Here is a 6764-nt window from a genome sequence, read left to right on the forward strand (position 1 = left end):
TAGTCATGCACCTTAGAGGGATGCCACGATGTGGTGCCAATATCCTTACCTGGCTGCTACGCATCCAAGGTCTCCTTTTCTTTAATTCTAAAAGCTTTTCTTTTTTCACAGATTTAAAAATATTGTGTTCAAAAAACAAAGCTCATGTCCTAACGTCGTCAATGACATCAACTAAAATGCTAAAGGTGAGTCTCCCTCTCCCCTCGAGTACTATATAAATAAGGGTAGGGATGTCTCAAAAATAAAGAACTCCTGCAAAAACTCCATCCTACTATCACGGACATGCCATGATCAAGTGTATGGATAAATTCTTGCCCATGCCATATGAATCCACACCCCATGCAAACGCACCCTTAACAAGACATCCTCAAACCAACCATGCAAACCCCCTTGCCATGCCATCATAGAACCTTCTAGAAGATATCCCATGTCATCGCCTACATCATCAATGATATCATCATGGAACATTCTAGAAGATCTTTAGCTGCCTTCTAATACCTATAAGAGGGGCTCACTATAGAGTTCCTCGATCTTGCCAATGCCAGTATTGGCAGCTCAAGGAGTCGAGACCTCCAAGTAAGTAACTTCAAGTTCGAGTTCTAATTCTTGTCTTGTCATGGTATCTAGTCTTGTCTTGTCTTCCATTATACTTTTGTTATCTTGTCACCTTGTAGTCTCATATTAGTATGAGATCGTGTCTAGTACTGCCTTGTATCTTGTTCATCCCCGTGGAGAGATCTTGTAATTTTGATATATTGTATCCATACCTACGGTCCCGGGTTGTGGGATCCTTCATATCCTATCGAGTCCTGTTGTCTATACCTATGATCCTGGGTTGTGGGATTTTTCGTATCTTGCTAAGTTATCATTGTACCTTGTGCCCCTACGAGGCCCCTACTTGGAATTATCTTGTAATCAGAATTCTTGTAACAAATCTTGCATCTAGTCTAGTCTCTCGAGCAAAGTCTAGTTCTCCCATAACACCTACTAAGTATGACGAAGCCACTCTCTCTCTCTCTTCTACAATCATGCAAAAGCCCTGTAGGAATCCTTTGAGATCTTTGCTCTATTTTCGACATGGTTCAGAATCTCTGTCAAATTTCATAGAGTCTGTTCCGTGGCTCCCAAGAGACAAAGAGATGTTGTGTTGGCTCTCATATATGATGAAGGGATCATAGTGCTAAAGCTTTAACCTAAAGCTAAAGTACGCCGCAAAGTTGTCCCCAAACCCATCCAACCCATAGAATTGGTTGTCTCATAGCAATCCAAAGTTGCAATAACAATGATGGTTGACCCATAGAGGATAAGCGAATTTGGTGAAAGAAAAAATGTTCCATTTTTATATCATTAAATTATCTCAAATATTTTCATAAATTATTTAATCAACTTACTCATATGCACTTCATTGTATTAAAGAAAGAAGCTTGGGATGCTAGAAAAGCACATAGGATGAGTATTTTTGCTTCATAATTTGTGTGTGGCTAGAATTACTCAAATATACTATTAAGAAACATAGAAACATACTAGAATCAAGATTTTATTTTTCGAAAAGAATACGGGAATTGAGGAAGGGATAGACTTTATGCACCACATATGTTAAGAAGTGTATTGAAAACAATGTTTCTATGGTAATGTCTGATTTTGGATTTGAGAATGATAAGGTATGCATCTTATGGTTCCATGCTTGTAATAGTTAGACTTGTTATCGTTTAGTGTCTTTGAGTCCAAAAGAAATTTAATACTTAAGCTTATAGAAAAAAGATGTAAACATTCTCTTACATTTTGATACCTTGTGTAGGAGGAATTTTTCCAGGGAGGCAGTAGTGTAGCCTATCCTTGCAAGAGCACATTTTCCAATTGATGGACTGGTTATTTTTAAGGGGAGGTATTTTCAAAATTCCCATCATTTTTCTGTCTAAAATGTTATCCATGCTTATTAAGCCCCTTAGCAAATCATGACTATGTACGCATGAGCTACAAAAATATATGTATCATGGAAAAACTCGAATATATTATTTTGTAGCTTCATGTAGGCAATCCAATACCGAGAAATGCCAGTGATAGCCCATATTCCTAGTTTCCTATATATCTTTAACAACCCTTGTAAAGATTCGGGACATTAGGATCCCCAATGCTCCTAAGTGTCCTTGTTATGTAGGTGGCTCCTGCAACTCGAGGAAGCTTAGAGGGACTATATGCCGAAAAATTTCCTATTAACCACAAATGGAGTACGATCACATACAACCCAATCATGTGGGATTGGAATGTCCTATTCTAGGCTAGACATTGCCTTTCTATACAAAGACGGTTTTGTACCACTCAATGAAGTGAAGGTTTTGATTATTATTGTGAAACACAATATTTGATTTTTGAATTGTTTATAATGTGCTAAAGATTGAGTTTAGCGAACCATTTTTAATGGAATAATAAAAGGAAGTTGCTTTTACATGTCCAGATAGTATGATAGTATGATTTGCTAATTACAAACTAAAGCAACCCAATCAAGGAAAGTGGAAGGCTTTGATCCCAACAATTAAATGCCTATGGCTAGGTGGACCCAATAAGATGGGTAACTTTCCAACACTAGATAGAGTTTATTAGATCATGACCCCCAAACTACTAGTAGGACTAGTTCTGAGTTGTCATAACACTATTTTAAGGGGATGGCATTGAGATTTTACTTTATGGGTAGTAGGATCGAGTTACACTCTCCCCCATCTCTCACTCTCTTTGAACTAAGTGTGATATTAACCTACTCTCACCTCTAATTGATTACAAAGTGATCTTTCTTAAGTGGGCACTAGACTAGTGTTAGGGGTGACCTATCCACGCTTCCTCTATGTAGTTGAACCAAGATTCCCATGTTCAACTAAGCTTGACATTTCCTATGGGGAGATTAGGCAACATTATGCATGGACATGAATTTCAATTAACTACTAGAGGACTCCTCCAAGCCTGATGGAGGAGACACCTCACATAAGAGGCTTTTGTTGCATATGGCTCAAAAGAAGAAAATGTAAAATTTTTGCACAAGTTAAATGACTAAGCTTCCAACATGCATTTCTAATAAAGAGGAAAAAGAAGAAAATGTAGAATATTTCCACAAGTTAAACTCCTTAAGCTTCCAACATGCATTTCTAATAAAGAGAAAAGGAAAAGGTGGTAGAGCATATCTATATAGAAGCAATTCTCTTTGAGTAAGGGCCTTCAAGGGGACCTTAAGTTTTTGAGATATATTTGAGATATAATAATGTCTACAGCAAAACGAGAATCACTTGATTCCATCAAAGAAGGTAAAGAAGCATCCAAGCATATTGATCATGGCAACTGTATACAAGAAAGAAGGTAATTAATGGAAAAAGTGAGAAAGTATACAAGCACACAAGATGTGACTTGGTGGGAGGATTTTTCAAGGACTAAGAGAAAATACACACAAAAATAGAAAATGATTTGCTTGGAAGCTAACTAAATGTTTTACATGGACTGAAAGTTTGCATGGCCAAGAAAAAATGCTTACAAAAATAGAAAATGATGTGTTTGGCAACTAATTGAATGTTTTGCATGGCCTAAAGTTTGAGTAATGCAAACCCACTTACAAGGAGCAATGTACAAATGTCAATGGAGATCTAAAGAATTTTACATGCTTAAGAGCAAGAAATGTATCTTGGTAATAGAAGATCAAGAAGAACAACTAACAAGTTACAAATATGACAGGGTGACATTAATGATATTAATATAGGCTCACTTATGGCAATAGTAGCAAACAATGATAAGATGGGTCATCCATTTTGGATAGCAAAATTTTTGAAAGTTAAGAGGGATGATACTACATGTAGAATTTTCTCTATAGAGGTACATTGGGTTCAAATAAAGCATAAGGATACACTTGCAAGTAAGTACACACTAGCCATGAACTCTAGAGGAAGTCCTAAAATAAAAAGAAAGTGAGCAAAGACAAGTTGATTCACAAGCACATTGAAACTTCATGAGGTGGATATATTAGTATATAATTTTTCCATTACAATGATTGGACATCTTAAGAAATCAATCATTGCAATTCTTAAAAAGAAAGTTCCTAGTTTGTGGAATGATGATGATGATGATGAGCCTAAGGAAACAAGATATACTGAAAGCATAGCTATCAAATTAGAAAAGCAAGGTCTACATTTAAATTAAAGCAATGCTCTTGTTGATAGTAGAGGAGAGGGTGCATCATCTAGTTCAAAAAGTGAATGGACAGAAGCCATGGATACATATGGTACAACACAAGAGGAAGACGAAGAAGTGTAAATGCCTCACAAAAATAGAATGTAGCCTTGTTGTTTACCTCTTGTTATTGAAATTTCTATCATTTTTTCAATTAGTATAAATTTATAATCATTTTCAAATCTCAAAACCATATGTACACGAAGTCTCGTAGTGAGTAGCAAGTTTTACATGATGGATAAAATTTATGTACTTCGCTTGTGGTTCTTTTCTAATTTCTCTTTCAAAATCATGTCTTTCTGAAGATGACGAATATGATACTATTCAAAAAATATATATTTTTGTATCATTTTTTCAAAACATTGACCCAAAAAAGTGTGGTTTTGGATAATTATGTGAAAAAATACCGTTCTTTAAGGGAAACTTTGAGAAAATTCTAAATGCTTCTCCTAAGACAAAATGTTATCCAAGAGGTTTGCAAATATGTTTATATCAAAAATATTATCATCTTTATATTAATGTGGTTTTATATAATATGGTTTTTAGTAAATTACAGTGGTCACCAACATTGTTGAGATGTGATTTCTATGAAATGACAATCAAGAAGTAAGTTGTTAAACAAATCTTAGGATGTGTTTTAAAATATAGATATGTGGAGTTGCCTTCTTAGATGCATATTAATTTTTTAATACATTTATGAAGAATATGTATACTTGATGTACAAGCTTCTAGATGGATATTAAAGCCAAAAAGCAACATTACACATAGGGTTCCTTTTAATAGCCTTTGTGAATTGTCATGAAACACCAAGAAACATATGTAGGTGTTCTCCACAAAGTATAAATTCCAATGTTTAAAGCATCTTTTAGTGTATGGGAAACAACAACAAAATATGATGCCTATGTGCGCAATATGTATGCCAACAAGACTCTTGCCGCTTAGGATGCGAGGTGGACCATATTTCTATAGCACCACACTTTACATGACCAAGGTATGGAACATGGGTCATGGCATTATGAAACAAGAATCTATCAACTACTTTCACCTCCAACATCAGCTAGCAAAATATTTTCCCATGAATGCACACATATCCATGCCTGAATAGAGACAATTGCTAATCCAAGGAGGAGGAGGAGGAGGAGGAGGATGGCTATGGCATGCCTCATTAGATGAATCTACTACATTGGACAATGCTAATACAGATGTATACTTGCATCTATTAAAAATTATGTTGAGGCTAGACAAATGGTCCATCACTCATCTTCAATGCTCTCCTCTTTGTTTGCACTATTGATATCATATTAGAATTAAAATTGTGAAGCTTGGAATAATTTTGTGGCAGATCTTGGCTTATATGACATCAAGGACTACTTCTAGGATTATAGACCCATGCTAACTTTTCACTCCCCTAGCCACTTTGGGTACTAAGCCTAGCTAGATAGATCGTATTGTGTTTACCCTCCCCCCCCCCCCCCAAATGCATGAAAGATATAGATTTGGACAACATGGTCACAATAATAATATATGATGCCTATGTGTGAAGTTTTTAGAGCCAACAACACTTCTGTCACAAGCAAGAAGTGCACTCAGTTTTCATGATGCCACTTTAAAGCATCTAGTTGCATCAGATTCAAATGCAACTTACTTGGAGGAACCTATTATTGACCAAATGGATCAGTTTTGAGCCTTGACTTGTGATAGAGAACTCTTAAAGCCCCACAATCCATGAGGATTTGGAAAGAAACACCTTTATGTTCTACTAGAATTTGGATAATTGAGAACTATCACGTAACGCTGTCGGAGGAGTTTTTGTCAAAAGGTCGAATCCACTAAGGATCAAAGGTAGAAGGAAGTAGAGATAGGAGATGGAAGAGAAGATAAAGAGTACACAAGAGGTAAACACAATAGTGACAAAGTACAATGAATCAAATGAATATGTATTGACAGAACCTAAAATCCTTTGTCTGGCACTTCTCAGAAGCACTCTCCAGGCATTAGATCTCCTGGAGCTTCTTCGTAGAACAAAAACGTGGATCAGAAATAACAGCTCCTTCTCTGCTGCTTGGAACCCAAATCTAATGGCTCTGTTGGCTCCGAAAGGGGGGTCAAACGCTAGGACATCTGGTCACAGATCTCCCAGATCACTTCTTCTTCCTCTTCCAGTTCAGATTGTAGTTTTCAGCCTATCAACAGCGATCGCGATGCGCATGATTTCACCCTTTTTTATGAAAAATCTCATAACTGGCTGAAAAAACAACTTGCTTTTTGCATGCCATCCTAATCTAGAAGCTTTTCTAACTTTTTTAGATTTTTACAATAAATAATATCAAAAATAGGCTAAATTTATCCAAAATTCTATTATTTTTGGATAATCCATGCAAGTCACACTAGTACTAATGGCTCAGATCACATTGACTCTCTTGATCAATAAGAAAGTCAGATGATGATGCACTCCAGAGTTTTTCACACTATACCCGCGTAGTGGCACGACAACGCCCTGATTGTTTACTAATACTAATGCATGAATAGATTCTCTTTCAACTTCCTCTTTTAGGGAA

Source organism: Lygodium microphyllum, chromosome 4 (genome assembly GCF_053477565.2).
Source record: "Lygodium microphyllum isolate KBCC chromosome 4, Lygodium_microphyllum_v1.1.10, whole genome shotgun sequence".
NCBI classification, from domain to species: Eukaryota; Viridiplantae; Streptophyta; class Polypodiopsida; order Schizaeales; family Lygodiaceae; genus Lygodium; species Lygodium microphyllum.